Below are 20,770 nucleotides of genomic sequence, written 5' to 3' on the forward strand. Positions count from 1 at the left end.
AAAAATATTCTCATTACTTTAATATACAAATAAAATAATTACTAATAAATTAATAAAACAATTATATAATTTACATTATAAAGTATTTACACATCATGGTTGTAAGTTGTAAAAAAAGAGAGAATTAGTAAAAAATAAAATATATAATGGTCCTAAAATATGCATTATTTTATTTATGCAATAGATCTCTTTCTCTCTCTTTCTCTCTATCTATTAACAGTACTGTATTAGTATAAAATAGTTTAAAATAATTTAATACTTTTATATAAAGTAGTATAAAATATCTTTCCAGTTTTGGAAAATGTACATATTTTCATGATATTCAACCAATAAACCCAAATGTAGTTCCACACCCGTGTGATGTTCTACACTGAAAGTGCTGTTTACAAATACGTGCAGACAGAAAGCAAGAAAACGTCTCCACAGCCACTTGCTCATTTTCTCATGTGCTGTGACTCATCCTGCCCTCACCCTATTGGAGAGAAAGCCGGTATTCAACGCTGAAGTACCTTAAGCAACCAGCATAAGATTAAATAAATAAGCTTTTCCTGAGAAATGAAAGTGACAGAAAGAATAGCGACTGCTATTGCTCAGTCTTACATAGGAAGCCCGACCGGCGCAGGAAATGCGACATGTTATCATAACAAATATTCGCCGAGTTCCAGTAACAAGCTAAAATTGCTCAAAGCTGCTACCATGGAAATACATCCTGTGCCTGTCATTAGGAAAACGTAATTAGCCATAGCCAAGTCTGTCTAAACACAAGCCCATCAAACAAGAGCCTGTCAGTGCTCTAGTGGGACAACGCTAGCGCTCTGTACACGTCAGTCTGAAGCACAACAGAGCGTCAGAGCTCTAGGTCTCGGTTAATTAGGATAGAGGGCCCATGGGACGCACATGGGAACTGTGCAGCTGACTTCCGTGGGGAGCGAACTGAACATCAATACTCTTCAGACGAATGTGAAACACCTCCTGTTAACTGCTGGAGATAGAGATGAGAATGTTTGAACAACAGAAGGGTGGACCAGATGAATAATGCTTCAGGGAGAGAGCACTCATAGCATTTACACATGTTGCACCTTTCCCATGGTCTCCATGAAAATAAAAAACACAGAAAGAGAGAGAATCCAGCAGTTATGGTCATCTAGAAGAAAACTAGGCGCATCCTTAAATGGGAGGAAATAGATGTTAAAAACAATAAAACTAGAATATAAGACAGATCAGCTATATAAGGCAGAACTGACCCCTTAAACTCATATAGGATGGCGTTTGTCCCATATTTTAGCATTTTACTCTCAAACAACTGAGAATGTATTAATTGCATTTGAATAAAACTACAGATTAAAATGTAAAACAAAAGAAAGATAGATGTTAAAACCAGATTTCATATTTTTTAAATGTTTTTTGGAAAGAAGTCTCTTGGCTTGAGAAAGCCAACTTACTGAAATGCTACATAAATGCATTTTTATTGTTCTTCCAAAATCTGTGCGTTCACACCGCCGCCGGCGAGAGCATCAAAAATCACCCTGGCCGCCCTGCCAACAACACTGTAGAAAGATTCCTGGACGCTCTGACGTAGATCGAATCTTATCTTGTATTTAAAGGGGCCGCAAAGCAAACAAGCTTGTTGATCTTGGGCAAGTGTAGGTGCTTCCCATTGGACAGCGCCAATGAACTTGAGGTAACCAGTAAACTTTGGGTGACGTCCAAGAGTATGTCAGGGATGGCACAAACAAGTTTGATGAATGGCCTACGAGGACACCTGTGTCCAAGGGGAAGATTGGACACAGTATTAGGAGAAAAGTATTAGAAGAATGGTTCAAACTAGCAGGAGTCCACAATTAGAAACTATACCAGGATGAGGGCGAATGAGTGTAGCAAAACTAGTGGAGTAAGACCGAGCTACTTATTTTTGGTCTAAAAAGACTGATAAGAATTAGGTATAAGAATGGATGTTAGACAAAAGACAACAATCAAACGTGACAAAGACTCAAATGCGTTCACTGTCATCTCGGCTTTGTTGCTTTGTTCAATAGTCTTATTTTGACATCTGGAACTCTGCTTCTTGAACTTCATTTACTACATTGAGAAGACCATCATTTGCTCCACGACACCACCAGTGGTTAAAACAAAACTCAAAAGGCATATATTGTCTGAAGAACAGAAGAGTGAAGTTGGCAACCATGTGAGACTGCAGAAAGCCAAGCATTCACTTACCTAGTTTCGTCAATGTACACGGCTTCCAGAACCGATGCAGCATATTCAATGTTTTTCCTCAGATCTACGACATTCACCTCCCCTTTATCCAGTTGCTTCACCAGACATCTCAATCTGAAGGAAACAAACAGCAATAGTTTCAGTGTGAGAGAATTCAGGAAAATTCCACGTCTGAACTGAAAGCACTGATGTTATACTTTGACATTCCACTGTCGGTTACAGAAATAGTTCACATTTTTACATCATTTATTCAACCTCATATCTGCCCAAACCTGTATTATTTTCTTTCTTCTGTGAAACACAAACAGAGTTATTCAGAGTTTGGCTCCGAACCCTAAATCACCATTATTTTCATTGAAAAGTGCGGCTCTGAAAGGAAGTCATACATTTTAAACTGTTTTAATGCATATCTGGCAGCCATTTAGAATTGAGTATTCAGACAGAAGACCATGGTACAAATAAAAATATAATGTGACTACACCAAATCTTCATCATAATGTAACAATTTTGTTTCTGAAGATTCTCTTAAAAACAGAGAAAAAAAAATGTTAACAAAGAAATTAAAGAAGAATTAGAGGAGCTCAGATCATTGGTCTTTTATTTAATAAGAAATATTTAGTTCATATCAAGAGATTCTAGTATCTCAACAACTATGAGTTCAAAAAAAAAGTATGAGTTAAAATATATATATATATATATATATTACTATATTACTATTTTTTTTTTTTTTTTTTTTTTTTTTTTTTTTTTTACAAGAATGATCCAGGGCTGCAATTTCACACTCACATGCACCTGATATAAAAGAAGAACGTGCTATCATCTGTTTCAAGGACTTTTCCAAGTTTTTTTGTCCATAATCTGTCCAAGTTCAGATCTGATGTTGAGTCTTAAGAAGGAGCTGTCAGAAACACACTTCTAACCAGAAGATCAGGTCCAAAGTCGAGCAAAGACCCGCAGCGCTGAGCTCCCTAACTGATCAACAGACCTGATCAACAGACAACTCTGGTCATGGTGTTACCTTTGGTTTGGAGTTCTTCTTTAAATATTCACTATGGGATGAGAAAAAGGCAGCGCTATACATAACAAAATCTCATTCACAATCAGTTGTCTGTACCAAAAACGGACACATTTGCCTCTGATACCTAAAATAATATCTTGATATTACAGGGATATTTCAGCCAAAAAAAAAAAAACAATTGTACTTGTATTTACTCAGCCTCATGTTGTTCCAAAGCTTTATGACTTATATAGATATACTGAAGAACATTCAGAAAAAAATCTTCTTTTGTGTTCCACAGACACAAAATGTTAAACTGTTAACAAAGAAATTAAAGAAGAATTAGAGGAGCTCAGATCATTAGTGCTCTGCATTTATCCCATCCAAACTGCACACACACATCAGTGAACACACACCCGGAGCAGTGGGCAGCCATTTTTTGCTGTGGCGCCCAGGGAGCAGTTAGGGGTTCTGTGCCTTACTCAAGGAAGGTATGGGAAAGCGCTGTGCATACACTCCCCCCACCTACAATCCCTGCCGGTATGAGACTCAAACTTGCAACCTTTTGGTTTAGAATCCAACTCTCTAACCATTAGGCCACGACTTCTCCAGTGACATGACAATAACAAAATAATGACAGAATTGTAATTAGCACTATAAAATAAATAAATTATACACACATATACATATACATATACATATATATATATATACATACATATACATACATATACATACATATACATACATATATATATATATATATATATATATATATATATATATATATATATATATATCTATATATATATATATAATATATATATCTATATATATATATATATATATATATATATATATATATATATATATATATATAATATATATATAAGGCACAAGAACACCAAATTATATGAAACACATTAAAACCAGACTACACTAAATACAGCTAATCGGGATCCAAAATATCTCAAGATTCATCTGTTTCAACCAAATTCCAAACCTGCTGAAAACACATGTGCATTGCATTGGTGAGGCATATGCTAATCCATTCAGATGAGTCCTAGACAACACCGAAAGTGCCGCCCACTCACCTGTCAATCACTCACTGCACTAAGGTATCTGCAGCTTTAAAAGAAACAACACTGAAAAAAGTGTTTCATTCATCCAGTTAAAAAAAAAAAATAGGGTAATGATTCACATCTATATTTTTTTACTTGAGCCAATGAAAAATAAATAACTTTGCCAAAGGGTTGAATGAAACACTTTTTTCAGTGAACCATCTGACTGACTGTTGACATTGGCACTGTCTGTCATTCAGTTAATACGGGTATTCCACTAAAAGGGGTAGGTAACACTTCTGTTAATCAGCCAAGGGGGCAGAGTTATGGAGCGGTAATCTCAAAATGGCCAAATGTCCTCTGATTAATGTCTGCTTTCAATCACCAACCCGCTTTTTTGTTTATGACAGTGGTCTGTTACGTAGCAACTTGAATAAACACCTCTTCATCAGTGTGCTATTGACAGATAACATGTACGCCTAAACTCAAACTGGATGAGGCTCTCTGCCACAGAAACGGCATGACAGGATGAAAGACAAACAACAGCACGAATACAAACAGATGAAACCATTGGTTAAGTGAAACAGAGTCAAAGAAACAGCAGTGAACACGGAGCATGTTGTTTTTGTCAGTGCTGATTCTCCTGAAGTCTGGTCTGACTTCATTCTCTAGCCATTACCAATTCCAGTCACGACAGGATCTGGAATTGTGTCTGACTCTGATTGTAGTCTGGGGTGGATCAGAATAACATCTGAAAATGACGCAAATGTCCACCGTAAACTGATCTCAAAGCCAAGCTAGTCATTCTTGCATTTATTGCAATTTGTCTGTCAAGTATGTGACGGGAAAGAATGAATTACCTTTGGAAGATCCTCTGTTGTTTCTGTGAAAATGTGGGTCTGAAATTCCTACTGCGGCTTAAATCTTTTTTAATGTGAAGCCTTTGTCAAAATACTAGACTTCATCACTCTAAATTAAGGGACGAGGTATGAAGTGTTTCATGACATAAACATATAATGACAGAAATTCAACCAAATGTGGACTTCAGTGAGATCCAATGAGTTTTTGGTGCCCAGAGGAAAATATTATTGCTTAAAGGTGTTCCTTTCTTTCTAATGCACTGTAAAAAAAAAAAAAAAAAAAAATACTTTTTGACCCATGAGGTTGTAAATACAACAGATTAGTGGAATATATTTCATTCTTTCTACTTTTTCTAGTTTCATGTTTAATTAAATATTACTTTGCTGTTTCTTCGTAATTATTTATGAAATTTACTAGTAATTTCTGACTGAAGTAAATCCTATACCTTTCTGACTCTTTATTTCGACTTCAATTTAAACCGAACTGCAAAAATAAGGACTTAATTTTCTCAAACATCCTCCCATCGGCCATTGGTCATCCAAACTCAAGCCACTGGTTGAGCCACTCAAATAAAAAAAGCAGCAAACAACAAAGAGTTTTGATACCAATTTTTTCACAGAATTTAATCAACAAATGGATATAATTCTGGGATAGGAGAAAGGTACAACATTTAAAGCTTAAATGAATAGTTCACCCAAAAAGGGAAATTTGCTGAAAATGTACTTAGGCCATCCAATATGTTGTTTCATCTAAACATTTTTAAGAAATTTAGCATTTAGCATGCATATCATTTGCTCACCAAAGGATCCTCTGCTGCGAATGGGTGCCGTTAGAATGAGAGTCCAAACAGCTGATAAAAACATCACAAGTATTCCACATGACACCAGCCAATCAGTTAACATCTTGTGAAAAAAAAAGCTGGTTGTTTGTGGTAAACAATTCATAAACAAAGTTTTTTTTTTAAATTCAAACTGTTGCTTCCAGCTGAAATATGGATCCTCTATCCATAATATTAATTTCTCCAGTGAAATTACTTGTGGATTATTGTGATGTTTTTATCAGCTCTTTGGATTCTCATTCTGACGGCACCCATTCACTGCAGAGGATCCACAGATGAGCAAGTGATGTAATGCTACATTTCTCTATCTACATCTTGGAAGTCCTGAGGGTGATCTAAATTCAAAAGCCTTTAAATCTAAACTCAAAAAGATAAACAAGCACATTAAAATACCATTAAACATTTGTAATGTTTCATACAACAATCAGAAGGAATATAAGCGAGGACAGAATCTGGTTCAGATTAAGTAGCTGGGGGCGATCAGCGCTGAGGTGACATGTCAACCTATCAGGGCCTATTTTTACCTGGAGTGTGTGAAAGCACGTGAGGGAGACGGACTCCATCTGACTTGTGGAGAGTGGCAGAGGAAAAGGGCAGGAGATTGATAAGGACTTTGGAAACATTGTGGGCAACTCTCATTCCCTCGCTTATGGTTAACCGTGTCTGCGGCGATTCCCGAGCACCTGGGTTATAAGGTATAATGGAGAGAAGGGTGTGTAACTGTGTATTATACACACAAGCCCACCCACCAAAAAGTCACAGTATGTATAATTATCACATAAGTTCTGCAGGCTGCAGAAGGGGTGGACTTTCCAGTGTGTTAGGAGGGGATTCACAGTTCACAATAAAGATCTTCTAAATTTTCTCTGCTATCATCCTGTCTTAACATTGTTTCCTGTTCATTCTCTCTTTAATACAGGTTTAGATGAAAATAACAAACATTTGAACTAGGTTATTTTATAGTTAACTTAAAATATGTGTGTCCCTTTGACTGCTGAAAGAGAAAAAAATGAATGTGATTTTTTTTTTTTTCATTTTTCTCATTTAATGCACAATTTTTTTATTTTTTTTTTTTTATATAATATTTTTTGAAAAGTATTGATATTCAGTTTGTCTCTCTTTTGATTTCATGATAGCAGTACTGATGCTGACATGAACAAAGCCTGATGATCATGGGCTCTAGCATTATTTGAGCTCCAAATAACATCTTGTGCTTTAATAGAAGAAAGAAACAACAATCACAACAACAACAACATCAAATCCTATTTTGTGGTCTCAAACGTTTGAACCCCTCTGTATATGACATTTAATATGGCACAAATGCAACGGGATGCAGAGCCTTGAGTGCATCACCCTCCCTCCGATCCCTTCACAACAGCTGCTGTGCTTATCAGCATTCACATGAAGCCTGTAAGAGTGTGTTTAACTTTGAGGACAGCAAGAGAGCAGAACCTCCGACAAGTGCTGCTCACTTAGATGAAATATTAAATGTACTCGTGCCAGTGTACACTGGGGTCTTGCATCACTCTGAAGGGTTTATTTTGCAATAATCACTGCTTTTTTCACAACATTTTTAAGACAATATAGTCACTAATAGATTAACATATTGTTTAAAAAAAGAAAAGAAGAAAGTATAATATGACTAATAGTGTAATTATGTGTCCGTATGTTGTTGTTTTTTTCTGAAGACCTAAGATGCAAATTAGCCTGTGCCACGATCATCCATGCATAATCTTTCAGCTAAGAATACAAATAAACACATACTAAAACAAATATATGTTTTAAATAAAATGGATAAATATTTTACATGACATATTCATTATGGAGAGTTATATATGAAGCAGTATTGTTATTGCTAACTAAAACTAAACTATTACAACTAAAAAAAAAGTTAATCGAAAGATCAAATAATTTAAATTAAATTAAATTAAATTAAATTAAATTAAATTAAATTAAATTAAATTAAATTAAATATTGACTTGGCAACTAACTGAAATAAAATAAGTTAAAGTACTAAAATGTCAAACAAATCTGAAGTAAAAAGGAATTGAAGCAATATAGACTTTTTTAATTTACAAAAAGCATATAACAAAATTTCTAAAACTTAAACTAAAGTTAAAATGAAGACTACAATTTTTTTTTTTTTTAAATAACACCAGTATGGAGTTTGCTACCAATAAAATAGTTCTTTAAAAGAATATACTGACAATTTAGCTGCAATCTTAAATCATTTTTATGGCAAATGGATACTGACCATTGTAAAACTCTGAAAGTGATTCAACGACACCAGAGCCATTATATGACAGGCTTATTGTATGTGCCCTCTTTTCTGTTTTAGTGGCCATTAAACAGAAATATCTGACAAAATAAAGCAACTAACCAATTAGAATCAAGTATCCCAGAGAGCTGTGTGAATATGACTGCAAACCTAGCTCAAAAACACAAGAAATGAAGTATGACGGGTTGACAGACTCATCCTCACAAGTGGTTTCAGAGCACAGCCACTTAGACTGACTGTATTTTTGGAGACTTTGCCGTGGCCCCTGACACAGTGTACCGGGGAGGGTCTTCAGAGACCCACATGGAAATGAAAATAAGCATCTAAAAGAGGCCTGCCTGGAAACAGACTGTTTTACTTCTATAGCAGGCCTCCCAGAAGCAAAAACACAGTAAAGAGAACTGTATCATCCTCTTTTAGCTGCATCTGGACTCTTCAGTCCATGGAGTAACATGCTGCTCTGTCTGCCCTGTGCAAAAAGTTCCTCAGGGACCCGTTTGAATCCATCCCCACCTCTTTTCCGAGTCCCTGTTTTCCAAATCTAGACCCACCGAGGCTTTTATAGCTCACAGTGTATCCGCGCAGGTCAGATTGCAAATCAAAACAAACCCTGGAAGTTTGTTTTAAGTTTTTTAAGAAGTGTTCCTAAGAGCCAGCTTGTTCTCTGAGGGTGCATGAGAAAGCTCTTAAGAAAGAGCAAGGGGGATGTTTCTCGTCATCACTAGCAGTGGCCCAGTGAGACGCTGGCAGAGGCAGTCGGCAGGCCATCGTGCCCCAGTCACACAAGCACAGAGGAAGGTCAACCTCAAACATTTTCCCATGAGCTTGTTGTGCCATTCTATGTGCAAAAGTCCTAAACTCAGAGCCGCTGCCGTCATTGACGGTCCCTCAGGGGATCCAGAGAGGGCTCGGCGATGGAAAGGAAGAAAGAAAGAACGTGCTGCCAGTCTCTCAGACAGCTCTACATTCCTCACCCCACATAGATGGCACCCATAGGACCACTCACTGACCTTAGAATAATTAGAGAGGTGGGAAAGAGCATGTGATGAGTCCAGAGAGGCAAAACAGCTCCTTTTAAGTACGAAAAATCACATGTGTAATGTGCACAATCCTGGCACGAGCAGTTTCCCGCCTTATTTATTCTGACAAATAAATGGACGTGTTCTCTGATGTCACAAATATCCCTTTGCTAACTTTCTGGTTCCAAAAAAGTCCCTCGGCAACAGGAAAAATATTGTCACAAATAGTCCTCCCTGGATGCCAATATTGCTTACCAAATGTATTTATAGACAGATTGGGAACACAGGCGAAGAATTTAAAGAAAGTGGACCGTCATCATGCGTCTGTCTAATGTTCTTAATTAACCATTCACTTGAATATTAGCTAATTAATAGCATACAAATAAAAGGTTTCTGAAAAAAATTAACAGAACAAAAAACAACCAACCAAACCAAAATATGAATTCAATCAATGAGTCAGTAAAACATTATTAGTATTATTAATATATAATAATAATAATAATAATAATAATAATAATAATAGTAATAATTATTATTTTTATTCAAATATTTAGTTCTCTTTACAAGAAAATAACATCTAATAGCAACATTCATACATCAGTCACTCATATATCTATATTGTAAAACAGCATGTAAATATAATAAAAATACTGTTATTATTATTATTACTATTAACAATAATAATAATTACTATATATATATATATATATATATATATATATATATATATATATATTATATATATATATATATAATTAAAATAATTATTATTATTAAAAATAATTGAATTATATAAATATATATTAAAATAAATATAACTATATATGAATAATAACAATCATAATAATTAACAATAATAATATAGCATTTTTCAAAAGCTTAAGGACTCTTCTCAAGACTTACAACATTAAAACAAAATTTACAAAATTACAACATCCAATTACATACATGGTGGTGGAAAAATTTAAATGCACTGCCACCAATTTGTTTAGAATAGCAGACATAAATGTCCCTACAACTTGACCAGTATAATTGAAACAAATGTTTTGTCTTTTTTAGACAATCAGAAATGCTGAATCAGTTTGCACATTCTCATTCAGACAATAAATCTTGCAATTGCTACAAGAGGGGGCCTGCAAAGAAACCTGTGCCCAGCGGCCTCACAGAACCATAATCCTTGCAAGATTGTGTGTGCGTGGATTTGACTAGAGGACTTCAGCCCCTCTGGTGACATCCTAAGCCCAGGTTGACATAAGCAGTCTGCAGTGATCTGAAGTGCCAGAGAACAATTCCTCGAGCCAACAAAGCTCTGATTCAACAAACATCCCATTCTTTACAAGACTGAGTCTCTCCACAGGCCTCCAAGTACTGAAGCCACATCTTAATGCCCGCAGGACAGGTTGGTTTACACTGTTTTATAAACTAACCTCTTGGGTTTCCATTTGGAGCAGTTAAACTGAAGCTCTAAATGCATGCACCATCGGTTTAGTGTTGTTTTGGCAGCACAGAGGGCACTGATTTACTGGCTAAGACTATCTCTGTTAAACATCTTCTTGTGCTTTTCCTCTGCAAGCGATGTAAATCCCAACCCTTGGGGATGTGAATGACTTTACCTGATGCTCAAGAAACTGGACTAAAAACTAATTTATCATGTCCAATAAACCTGTAAAGCTGTTTACATTGGACATGTTCAGGACACAATCTCTGAATTATCTTCATTCTCACCAAACATTGATATATACTATTAATTGCAATTAATTTGTTTCAAATAAGGAGCCCTATAATATGAATTCAATCATGAGTCAATAATATGAGTCAATAAAATATGAACAGTAGTCATTATTTTGTTGTTGTTATTATTAAAAATGATTTAAATCTATAGTTTTCTTTACAAAAATATAATGACATCTTATTACAAAATCCGTCAGTCACTCACATCTTTATGTGCTATAACAGCATATAAATATTATTATTAATATTACTACCGCTAATTATAATAATACTATTACTACTACTACTACTACTACTAATTATTATTATTATTATTATTATTATTATTATTATTATTATTATTATTATCAAATATTTAATTATATAATATATTATTTATTTATTCTTATTTATATATTTAGCTTTCTTTACAAAAATATAATGACATCCAATTACAAAATCCATGCATCAGTCACTCACATCTCTATATGGTATAACAGCAAATAAATAAATGAATTAATCAGTTAATTAATAATAAGCATTTTTTTATTATTATTACTACAACTACATAATATAACACAAATATTTTATATAATAATAATAATAATAATAATAATAATAATAATAATAATAATAATAATAATAGAATAATAGAGTGCTTCTCCAAAGCTTAAGGTCTCTTTACAAGAAAACTAGTGGTGGATGAAGTACCTGAAAGCCACACTTAAATAAAAGTATAGATCTCTTACCAGAAAATGACTTTGGTATAAGATAAAGTCACAGTTTAGAATATTACTCGAGTAAAAGTATTAAAGTATGTGATATTTATTGTACTTAAGTATGAAAAATATATTTTTAATATTAAATGTATTAAAGTATTGAAAGTAAAAGTGCAAAATGTTATTTAAAAAAAAAAAGTTTATACACAGTTTGAGCAGCAAGATGTGTTCAGTTTTAACTATTTCTTTCATGAAGCAATATAGAGAGTGAAACCGAATTTTTTTTTAAACCGGGTCCCAGAGTGGATAAATCTGAAAACGCCACCCTTGCATTTTCGTGTGGACAGCGAATCCGTATATTTTCTGAAACAAGGTGCAAGGTTTCTGGTTTCTGTGCATAGTCCAAGTCTTCTTCTCCTTTTTTAGTGTATCTCTGTGGCAGAATTACAGCTCCACATACTGGTCTGGCATGTATACTACATCGTTTTGTGTAGGTTTTGTGGTTTCGTGTGGATGCAGATATTTCTTGAGACGAGGAAAAAAAAAAAGATCAGATAGGGAAAGCTCTGGCTTTGTGTGGACGTAGCCTTAATCTCTTTCATTCCAACAGAAGAAAACATTTCTGGAATCTGCATCTGAAGTGGCATTCAGATGTATTTGCACAGTTTAATGTAGCTTGGAGGGGACATGGATGCAGTTACAAATAAATAAATAATGCTATACTTTAAACATAAAACGTTGAATACTGATTTTTGAAATGATTTAAAACCTGAAAAAAAAGTTGAAATGTGAAATGTGAAATTAAGACCGCCAGGTGGCAGTCAACCGATTCATTCAAACGGCTGATTCATTCAGGAACAAAGCATTTGATTGTGTTCATGAGTGAGTAACTGAATCATTCATTCAACCGATTCGTTCAAAAAGCTGATTCATCCAATAGGGAAACACCGTCCTGTGTGTTGCTCAGAGATGCAAAACAGTGCTGTGATCTTTGTTTGGAACAATTTTCGTTGGCAAAATTGAGCAAAACCAGGCATTAATGTATCTAAAATGTAAGTTACTTAATGCTAACTTAATTAAACTTGTATAAAATCAATATATTTGTTACCATGCTGATATATGGAGAAAAAAAAAAAAAAAAAAAAACAGGAATCTTCGTGTGATATAGATTAGCTATAAATACAAAACAGATACAGTGGCATTTCTGCCACCTACAATTTAGAATGCCTTGAATTTTGATGATTGTAAATCTGTTTTAAAGGTGCAGTGTGTAAATTTTTGCGGCATCAAGCGGTGAGGTTGCAAATTGCAACCAACGGCTCAGTCCCCCGCTCACCCCTCCCTTTAGAGAAGCTACGGTGGCTGACACAGGTAAAGATGTCGTCGGTAAAGACAGCAGAGAGCAATGAGATTTCTTTACAAAGGTAAATCAAGGAATTATATTTACTTAATTATTAAATAAATCGATGGCATTGCGAATGTTACTGTACTTGTTCATCATTGTGTCAGTGTTTTATTCTCAACAGCAACAAAGTGACGAAATGCGCTCTGTAGAGCAGTTTGTCCGTTTAGGGCTACTGTAGAAACATAGTGATGACTTCCATGAAAGGGGACCCGTGGTGTATGTAGATAGAAATAGCTCAATCTAAGGTAATAAAAACATAACGGTTCATTAAGTAAGGTATTTATACACCTCTGAAAACATAGTTTTGTATATTATATTGCATTTCTGTAAATAGAACATTGTAAATATTACACATTGCAACTTTAATAGACTAAATCACGTAGTGTATACGTGCACTCTGTGTGTGTTTGTGATAAATTATACCATATTATTGCGGACGTTACATGTCGCAACCCCTGCCTCGAAATCATCCACGTTTGTGCAAGCAGTTGTTTGCACATAAGCAAAGCTGTTTTTTAGGAGTCTAACTTGCAAGCACCAGACCATTGATTCATTAAATCTCCTTTCTTTTCTATTATTACTTTACATTACACCACTGAAGAAAACAAACATCCATCAAATAAGAAGCCATATTAAAAATGTCATTACAAAAGTGACCAAAGTCTGCCTCCTATTGGCCCTGAATGAATGATAGTCACTTGCATCAAAACATCTTTTCCTGAAAAGGGAATTTAAACAGTCAATCACAAGAAAAACAAGCAGGGAATCACACTGGAGTCCTTGACTGCCATATTAGGATTTCAACAGTCACGTTCATTTTGTGATTATCAGTCAGATCAGTCTGCCCTTCAATATAATGCTGGAGCTATCAGCAACACAGCTGCTTCGTCCCAAAGTCACAAACTCAATCCCACATTTGGGATTTACAACTATATTTACTATCAGATGTAACTCTTGAATTGTCCTGTTCATACCTCATAATTACTGTGCATAAAATATGTAACCACAGTAACGGTGACTCCTGTATAATATCAAGGATGGTGATTTCCATAACACACCAGAAAATCTTATCACAACTGATAATGTTATTCAATAAATGGAGAAAAGATGCAATGTAATCAGTCAAATCTTAATTAACTGAATGCTTTTATAAGTCACTTGACAAAATGAGAGCAGCTCCAGTGGAAGCCCGGATCCAAAAACTCCCATGCCGAGATGAGGTGATGAGCTTACAACGAGCTGTAAAAAGTGTGCATTTAATGCAGCTTTAAGATGGGATTTTCAGTTGCTAACACTGATGCTAATATCTAGAGGAAAAAGGTGTCTGGTATAATACCGATAAATAGTGACACCAAAAAGTACAGCAGCTTCAGCAGTTTCAGCATAATGTTTACATACTGTATGTTAACTAGCGTGGTCGTAGCTTTCTACACTCACCCCTAATGTTCAAAATTGAGGTGATTTCATCCCAGCGCTTTGTCCTTATGGTTGTGGTACATTTTCGCCACATTATACAGACAGTTGTGTTATTGCAAAACTTCCACTAGCAGTTTCCTCCATCTCCATTATCCAACGGACCCGTACATCAGCTTGTTTTGTGGTCTTGCTTAATCATAGTCATGATCATCCTGATTTACAATCCTAAATATCAAACATGTTTGATATGATCGGGGAGGCCCTGATTTGTGTGCGGGAAGATCAGAGGTGCAAGATTCGATCTGCTAACGCCTCACATTACCAGATAATCTGTGCTGAACATCAGAACCAATCGAGGTCCTCAACAAGATTTTTTCTCAGATTCTTGGGAGCGAAAAAATCAGGGATAAATCGGCCTAAAACTCCTGTAGTGTGAGACCAGCTTTAGGAAGAAGTCTGGGGTCATGGAGGTAAACACCCTTAAAGCCGTTTCAATGATAACAACTCTCAATCAACAGAAATTCAGGAAATTCACCCGCCTTGTTTCATTTTCACTGTGTAAACAAGCTTCCATTACATCCGCCACCTGCAGAGGTCTTCCGACCGGCTTCCAAAGGCACAATAACATCATGTCAAATGATCCAGAACAAAAGCAAGTGAGCTTTAGAGATAACCAAGTAAATATATAGCATAGATACTTCTTTCAGAAGCTCCTTATGAAAGCATTTTTCTTCTTTCATCCAACCACCGAACCATTGAGGGCTATCATAGTGAAGCACACATCTACAGTATACTGCTTTCAAAAACAAAACTGATCTTGGTATAAAGGAAAACCCCAGAAAAAAGTTACTGTTCAAAGAGGACGTTGGTGGTGCAACAGTGGCCCCTGAACTAGTCATTTACCACAAGTACAACCATACTAACTCTTTTAAAGACTTCTGCAAAAGTTAATGCTAATCTGCAAATCACTCTGCGGCCATCTTGGTTTCATTCTTGACAGCTACTTCCCAGTCATACTAGCACAGCTTGAGCCTATTTCAGTGGGGACAAGACAAAAATCTCCAAAACATATTATGTTTCAATAGCATACAAATCAGCAATAACATTTAAAAACAACTGTATAAAACAGGGGTGTCAATCTCAATTCCTGGAGGACCGGAGCCCTGCACAGTTTTATTCCAACACACATACTATGTAGTTTTCAAATAAGCTTTAAGGACTTGATTAGTTGGATCAGGTGTGTTTAATTAGGGTTGAATCTAAACTCTGCAGAGCTCCGTCCCTCCAGGAATTGAGTTTGACACTCCTGGTATAAAACTTTGCTTCTTTATCTCAAATCATGCAAAAAAAAAAAAAAAAAAAACTTATTTCTCTGTTGGTTCTAAATGGTTCTAAAAGATTATTGGCTCTTTTAACTGAGCAATTTCTGAGAACAGTCTTCATGGAACAGATTTGGAAAAAATTAGCATTACATCACTTGCTCACCAGTGGATCCTCTGCAATGAACGGGTGCCATCAGAGTCCAAACAGCTGAAAAACACATCACAATAATCCACAAGTAATCCACACCACTCAAGTCTATCACTTAACATCTTGTGAAGTGAAAAGCTGCATGTTTGTAAGAAACAAATCCACCATTAAAACATTTTTAACTTTCAGCCATTGGTTCAGGCCAAAATAAGAGTCCATAGTCCATAATATTGCTTCCTCCAGTAAAAACGTTCATCCCCTGATGTCCTCTAGCGTACAAATCCTATTTGTTTCGAACTGTTTTTGCTGATAAAAGGTGCTTGATATGTGCAGATTTTTCACGTGATTCAGACTACGATTACTTTTTTTTACAGCAATTTCTCCCATTCATTACTCTACAAACATTCATTACTTCTATTCTTTACTCTGTCTTGTCCTTCTGTCCTTGAAAGTACACATTTTACACAACCTTTCAAGATAAAACTTTACAAAAAAAAGGCTCATTTCCATCGCTTTATTCTTATAAAATGACGTCATCAAATTATAAACTGATGGATTAATCTGGTAAATGAATGCGACAGAGTCACTGTGCCTGTGATTTATTTGACCAATTAATCCACAAACTCCTGAGTATTTACACATGAAAGGTAAATTAATCAGACAGCGTATTAATATGATAAGCAGGGTGAAATAGCAGTAACATAATCATCCTAAATGTATTGCCGTGTCATGCCCCTTTAAACACAAGAGCAGTGATTGATCTTACGCAACACAATAGTAACTCTTTAATCACAATTGTGTCATTTATAACATCGCTTTAGTACAAGCCGTTCTCTACTTTTAAAAAAGCCTTGACTAATTTTCTTTTAGCAACAAGCCAGAGAGGACAGGGGATGTGTTTGTGAGGTCAATGGTTTGAAAGCTGAATCTCCCTGAAGAGGAACACACAATATGCTCTTCGGGGTAAATAAGGATAGGTTGTGACTGCGTTCGTAGTTTTCATTAACTTTCTAAATGTTGTTGGCTTTGATGAGGAACTATGGCCCAAAGTTTTCCAAACTGACTTATTCCACAGTGACAGACATCAGATATCATACTGTATGTACTCAAAACGGATTTTTGAGCATTGATTCTGGTATGCAACCCTTATATGTTTCAAATATTAGCGAGATGCTATTGCATTATGGGTGCCAGTAACAAGTCATGTGATACAGATTGCATCTAGGTCTCATAGGATAAATTAGCACAATCTATAAAAGCTATAAAAAGCTCAATGAATCTCAACATATATAATTACCCCTGGCAAAGACAGTGTTGATTTAAAAAGAAAAATGTAGAGAAAGCTACAGAGACCTATTAGGCTGCTTCTGGCAACAAGTCTGCATTATTTATGAAAGTAAAAATCTACTCTTCAGCTCATACATTCTGCATGGTTTGGCTTCGGGTAAACTGATTTTTTCAATCAGCTGCATTCCATCATTGCTATTTTTAATATTTACATTAATGCACTACTCTGCAAAAGTTTGGGGTGGTCATGTTTTATTTTTATTATTTTAATGTTTTTGAAAGAAGTGTCATATGCTCACCAAGGATGCACTTATTTGATCAAAAATATGTTAAAAACAGTAATATTGTGAAATATTTATACAGTTCAAAATACCTGGCTTCTATTTAAATATATTCTTATATGTAATTTACTCCTGTGATGCAATGCTGAATTTTTATTGATTTCTTGCTCAAGAAGCATTTATTTTTCTCAATGTTAAAAACAGATGCTTAATACTTTTGTGGAAACTGTTAAACATGTCCCCAATATTCCTTGATAAATAAAAAGTTCAAAAGAACAGTGTTTATTTAAATTAATCCTTAAATTAAATTAAATGTAATTTAATGTTTTTGTAAGAAATTAATTACATTTCTTTATAAATAAATCAATTAATCTTACTCACCCCAAACTCTTGAACGGTACTGTTTATTTTGCAAAGTTATGCTTTCCTGTAATACATTTCAGAAAATATTGCACACATTTCACATTTTAATACTAAGGTTTTACAGTATAGCATGTGCCCACTTTCAAGCAGACAGACAGCTGTTTTATGTTACAAACAAATGTGTTTCACGTATGCAGGTTTCATAACCAAAACCCCTCATATTCTTCACAAAGCCACAACGCAGACTATACAGTCCAACACTCCTACTATGCAGGGTAAAATATGTGCTCTTAGAGGTCAGAAATGATCTACATAAATATATATTTTTCCGCTCCATAACTGAGCCAACTAATATCAAATGTTAGGAGTTAATTCAATTGATGTCCTCTGTGCTTTGTAACGATTCCTAATGGCTTGCAAAAGCAAGATGTCAGGTCTGAAAAATGTGCAATACTCCATTGTTTTCCCTTGACATTATGATCAGCAAAAAATGCAAACTGACAGGTTCTGTTTAATCTACCTGATTAATTTAGTGTCACGACACGCACACAGACAGGTAGATCCAAAAGCAGTATGTTTATTGGGGTGATCCAAAATCAGAAAACATCCAGGCAAAGGTCAAAATCCAGATAATCCGTCCAAAACAAGAAACATAGACAACATCCAGAAACACGAAAAACCAGGGAACCAGGAAAACGCAGGGTGACATTCAACAAGGACTCCGTAACAATGACAGAAACAACCAGGGTATTTAAAGACAGGTGCAAACAAGGTAAGTGGTGACAGCTGAATACAATGAACAGTGATGAGCATCTAAGGCTAGTGGGAAATGAAGTTCTGACGAAGGTGACAATAAGGGGGAAGTGAGACCTCTAGTGGCCACCCAGGGAGACACAGAACAGACACCGTGACACTACCCCCCCTCTAAGGAGCAGCTTCCAGATGCTCCTCAGAACACAATAAACACAAAACAAAGAGACCAGGAGGGAGGTGGACTGGTGGAGGCAGAACAGGGGGAGGGATGGCGGGCCAGGCCCGTGTAGGGGAACTGGGACCGGCAGCGATGGCTCCGCTGGTAGCCCAGGTGGCTTGGTCAGATCAGGGGGCCAGGGTGGACCCGAAAAGTTCAGGGGACCACGAGGGACCAGGCAGTTCAGGTGGCCACGGTGGACCCGAAAGTTCAGGGGACCACGAGGGACCAGGCAGTTCAGGTGGCCACGGTGGACCCGAAAGTTCAGGTGGATCAGTCCATTCTCGTTGTGCAGACGGCCAGGGAGGAATTCGCCATTTGAGTGGCCCGAACGGAACCTGCCAATCGGGGAGCCAGTAAGGAGCAGGCTGTGGCGATGGCCCGGTCACGGCATTGGCAACGGCATCAGGAACGACCTCAGACAAGGGCACCGCCTCGGGAACAGCCTTGGACACGGGTATCGCCTCCGGAGCCATCTTGGGCCCCGCATCGGCCTCCGGAACAGCATCGGCCACCGCCTCTGGAATGGCCTCAGGAACGGCATCGGACCAGGGAACGGCCTCAGGAACGGCCTCAGGAACGGCCTCAGGAACGGCCTCAGGAACGGCCTCAGGAACGGCATTGGACAAGGCCCCCGCCTCGGGAACGGCCTCGGGCACGGCCTCGGGAATGGCCTTGGACAAGGACACCGCCTCGGGAATGACCTCTGCATCGGGCACCACCTCAGGAACGACCTCGGCCTGCGCATCGGCCACCGCCTCGGGAACGACCTCGGCCTGCGCATCGGGCACCGCCTTGGTCTCTGGAAGCAACTCGGGCACCACCTCGGTCTCTGGAACAACATCGGGCACCGCCTCGACCTGCGGAACGGCCTCGGGCACCGCCTCAGGAACGACCTCGGCCTGCGCATCGGGCACCGCCTCGGGAACGACCTCGGCCTGCGCATCGGGCAGCGCCTCGGTCTCTGGAACCAACTCGGGCACCGCCTCGACCTGCGGAACGGCATCGGCCACCGCCTCGACCTGCGGAACGGCATCGGGCACCGCCTCGGCCTCCGGAACCGCATCGGGCACCGCCTCGGCATCGGGAACAACATCGGGCACCGCCTCGACCTCCGGAACAGCCTCGGTCTCGGGCATTACATCGGGAACCGTCTCTGGCACCGTCTCTGGCACCGCATCGGGCACCGCCTCGGCATCGGGCATTGCATCGGGGACCGCCTCGGGGACCGCCTCGGCATCGGGCACCGCCTCGGGCACCGCCTCGGCATCGGGCACCGCCTCGGCATCGGGCACCGCCTCGGGCACCGCCTCGGCATCGGGCACCGCCTCGGCCTCGGACACTGCCTCGGCATCGGACATTGCATCGGGAACCGCCTCGGCCACCGCATCAGGCACCGCCTCGGGCACCGCCTCGGCATCGGGCACCGCCTCGGCATCGGGCATTGCATCGGGAACCACCTCGGCCACCGCATCAGGCACCGCCTCGGCATCGGGCACCGCCTCGGCAACGGGCACCGCCTCGGCATCAGGCACCGCCTCGGCATCGGGCACCGCCTCGGCATCGGACATTGCATCGGGAACCGCCTCGGCCACCGCATCGGGCACCGCCTCGGCATCGGGCACCGCCTCGGCATCGGGCACCGCCTCGGCATCGGGCACCGCCTTGGCAATGGGCACCGCCTCGGCAACGGGCACCGCCTCGGCAACGGGCACCGCCTCGGCATCGGACATTGCATCGGGAACCGCCTCGGCCACCGCATCGGGCACCGCCTCGGGCACCGCCTCGGCATCGGGCCCCGCCTCGGCCTCGGATACAGCCTCGGGCACCGCCTCGGCATCGGGCACAGCCTCGGGCACCGCCTCGGCATCCAGAACC

The 20,770-nt window shown here is 38.4% G+C and overlaps 1 pseudogene; it reads right to left on the minus strand.

Moving 5' to 3' along the window:
- LOC109095641 overlaps positions 1-20,770 on the minus strand; it is a 61,801-nt pseudogene that overhangs the window by 18,315 nt on the left and 22,716 nt on the right.

Source organism: Cyprinus carpio, chromosome A9 (genome assembly GCF_018340385.1).
Source record: "Cyprinus carpio isolate SPL01 chromosome A9, ASM1834038v1, whole genome shotgun sequence".
In the NCBI taxonomy this organism is placed as follows: Eukaryota; Metazoa; Chordata; class Actinopteri; order Cypriniformes; family Cyprinidae; genus Cyprinus; species Cyprinus carpio.